General features: G+C 44.4%; 1 long non-coding RNA gene across 1 annotated transcript; it reads left to right on the top strand.

Annotated features, from left to right (window-relative positions):
• Positions 1-2965: 2965 nt before the first annotated feature.
• Positions 2966-3338, top strand: LOC109943660 (uncharacterized). Its single transcript, XR_002266710.1, has 3 exons — positions 2966-3056; positions 3147-3194; positions 3276-3338. It is a non-coding gene; the product is annotated as an uncharacterized lncRNA (long non-coding RNA).
• Positions 3339-3762: the final 424 nt, after the last annotated feature.

Genomic DNA, 3762 nt, shown 5'->3' with positions numbered 1-3762 from the left:
GTGACACCTCCCCACGACGTCGATGGCGCGCGTAGATCCCAGGTGGCCGAGGATCCGCCCCCACCCTCCTCCCCCACCTTCTAGGCCCCTGTCGTGCCCCCGCATGCGGGTATGTCCTGCATCGCGAGATTCCCGTCGCGAGAGCCCCTGACGATCGCCTCTTCATAGCCGCTGAGCCCTTCTCCGCCTCACCTCTTTTCCTCTCTCCGCTTGACTCGCACGCGCCCTCGTCGTTTGATTCCTCCACGCGGGCACGAGCCCCACCATACGCGCGCGCCGCCTGGGCGCTCGTCGCCATCGTCCAGGCCAGCGCGACCCCATTGACGGCCTCGCCTTAGGATCTGCTCCCTGTCCCTGGAAGCATTCGGGGGCATGACACCCGCATCCGCCAGCACCGTGTGCCTCCTCACATGGATCTCGCGCTGGACTGTAAGAAATGCATGAGCAAGGACTTGAGGAGGGCCCCGCGGCCGAGCCGTGTAGGCCGATAGACGGCTCGACGCAAAAGTGGTGGTTGTGGAGGCCGCGGCAGCGCACTAGGCCATCGCTGGGTTGTGGCGGGGCAGGAGAGATGAGTGGGGGAGACTAGGAGAGTGATGAGCCTTTTCTGTAATTGAGATGGACTCCACCAAGGTAATCGTCTTCTCCCTATCTTCCTTCGATTTGCAGTCTATCCGTGCCTCCATACCACTAGGTGAAATTGCACAACAACACATTTGATGCATTTGTCGCTGTGAGCTGTGAAATTTCAGAGAACCTAAAACATTTGTCTTCCTTTTATGTAGATTTGGGTCCAGAGTTTGTCTTCACAATCAAACGGTATCCTCGTGTATGTGCATCAGGAGGAGGATCCCTAGAACTCGATTCTTTCCTGTGCGGCCACTGATGGCATCCTTTATTTGCGTCAAGGATTTCCCTCAAGATTTATGCATGCATGCGTGGCACAAATTTCTTTGCTCTCCTAAGTGGGGTAATTTTCGTTGTTGACCTTACCCCCACCTCTTAGCGAGAGAATTCTTTTGATTTTCTTGATTTTTGTTGTTCGCCTGTTCATGTTTGATGTCACTGATTTTATTTGTTGTTGTTGTGCAGATTTGAGATCGAGCGAAGCTAAGCTTTTCATCAAGATGGCGCTTGTAAGTGTTTGTTCAATTAGTAGTTGTTTAAGTAGCCTCTATATCTTACATTTTTATATGCTAGAGGCGTGTTTAAGTTGATTGCATTAGTGAGATTATTTTATTATAGTTTCGACTTGTCGTGTGGCATGTCATGATGGCCTCAAATCATCAGGTAAATTACTTCTCTACTATTTGAGTTAACTGATGCTATCTATTTATTTGTTTATAGCCGAACAAGTTGTTATCTATGGATCTCTCTACCCCATACTTCCATGGACACCGGCTGCTACAACTGAAGCCAAGTACTACTGCATATATGTTGTTTGAGCTAGATGTTGCTTCACACCTGCTTCTGCTAGCTGGTACCAAACACTGCATATATGCTGCTTCACGCCTGCAGAACTGATGGTGAATTCTATGTGTCTGAACTGAATTGTATGAACTCAGGTGATGCTTTTGTGTGAATGGAATAAGTGTGCGAAACTGAGAAGAACAGATTGTGTGCATAACCGTTTGGGCTAACCGTGTGATAGTTTGTCTGCGTAATACTTGTCCGAAAAACTGATTCGACTGTCTAACAATTCGAAAGATTGTCTGCATAACAGTTGTCTGACACACTGAGAAACTGAAAAGCATCACCTGAGTTCATTGGTTCCTTGGTTCAAGGTTTGTTTTATTGGAGCATACATTTACATAAAATTAGAATGGCAATTCCATACACAACTCACGAGCTACTTGCAGCAATTGTTTAGTTCTTAATTATATTAATATTATCCGATCATATTTCAGAGCGTTAGTTCTGTAGGCGAGGTGCTTGAGACAAGGAAAAGTAGGGAGTCAAAATCATGATGAATGTTGTCATCTTGAAACATCCCTAAGTTAAAAACATTGTCAGGGGTTAGCCTTTTTGCCTTTGTATCAGTTTTTAATTGTTTCTTATTGAGACTTGTTTGGTATAACAAAACCTGGTGATGTCTTGATGAATTGCAAATTAGTTGTGTGGAGCCTGCTTGGGTAGAGTGAACAAAGTGGCTTTGTTTATGGCCCTTTCCACCCTGCTGTTGCAAGGAAACATGAACTTGATGGCAGCAATAAACCTGGGCAAAGGGAGAAGGCGCATGACTGGAGAGCCTTTCTTCTTTATTTTGACCAGTCCCAGAAACAAGGTGGGTTCAGTACTTCAATCTTTTTTTGTTCCTTCGGACAAAACTATAATGTTTCTACTTGAGTATAGGAAGTATGTGTATAGCATGTCTTTCTAGTTGTGGTTTTATATAATTAGGCTTAAGCTAATAGTGGCATGTGGGGATGTATTTTATTCTTTATGGGAACGTGGTGGGTTTTCTGCAGTGGTGATGTTTTCCTTTGGTTCGATAGCTACAAATTTTAATACATAATCCTTGGGAGTTTCATTCAAGCTGAGCAGGGCGTAGCTGCTGCCAAGGTTCCCCGTTTGATGCTTGCAGCCGCATCCCTCTGCCAGCCTAGCGGTGGTGGGGAGGGAGACTGGGATGGAGCATGTGCCGATGTGGCTGCATACGTTCCCGTATCTGCACACCTATGTCAGCATGTAGGTGTGGGTTGAGCCGTCGGTGACTAATGACATGATGGACAAGGTGGAGCAAGTGCGGCAACGGAGGAAGGCCGAGAAGTCCCTGCTAAGCTTGCAATGAAGGTTGGCTATGTCAAGCGTGGAAGAATTAAAGAATAATGGTTGTCAGGAGATATATGAGGGCCCTGGAAAAGTGGTGAGGCATCAGTTGCTAATGCATCCATGATGGATATGCAACAGGTGATATGTCCAGCATATAGTGATATCGATGCCTGTCTTAGTGGTTCCTGCAATTTTTCTCTCCAATACTAACACGCCTGGTTTCGTGAAAACATATTATTACAAAATTAACAACTCAGTGCAGTGAGAAGGCTTTTGAGTTAGAGGTAATCTTCTTCTTGAACTTGTACTGTGATTCCATGAAACTCAAATATCTTGAAATAGTGTTTTAATAATTGTTTGTGTTTATGGGACAGTTAAAGTCAGCTGATAATCGTGTCCTCTAGGAGCAGCTACTACAGAAGGTCCTCTCTCTCTATTTTTATTTTCAATTTAAATTCTTCAAGATGACAAAAGTTTGGTCTAAAAAATCATGCTAATTGCAGAATGTGGAAATCAACGATTTACAAGAAAAAGTTTTTCGCGTTGAGCAACAACTTTCAGTCCAAGGTTCTTTTACTGATAATGTTCTTCCACTTTGTGTATTTGAGCCCCTTGTGCAGTACATACTCTTCAACATACAATATTTATGGTTTGGTTACTGACCTTTCACCAAATTTTCTGCTACATCCTTCCTGTAATTCTACTTCATAGAGATAGCATGCATGTTCATTAGATGGCTATATGCAAACTACTTGTGTTTTATGCTTTCCTTGTTGACATTAAGGCCAATCAACTTTGATGATGTACTTTGGCTGGAAGGTAAAATTGAAAAGATGAAATATGAGCATCTGACGAGGGAGGCTGCTTTGGCAGAGAAGGAGCTTCTTGAAGAGGAGTACAAGAAAAAGTTTGATGAGGCAAAGAAGGAACTATCTCTGGACAATGATCTAGCAGGCATGTGGGTTCTTGTTGCTAAGTTGAAAAGAGGGG

This window comes from Zea mays, chromosome 1, assembly GCF_902167145.1.
Source record: "Zea mays cultivar B73 chromosome 1, Zm-B73-REFERENCE-NAM-5.0, whole genome shotgun sequence".
NCBI classification, from domain to species: domain Eukaryota; kingdom Viridiplantae; phylum Streptophyta; class Magnoliopsida; order Poales; family Poaceae; genus Zea; species Zea mays.
Note: the sequence above shows the minus strand (reverse complement) of the source record. Positions and strands in the feature narration are given on the sequence as shown.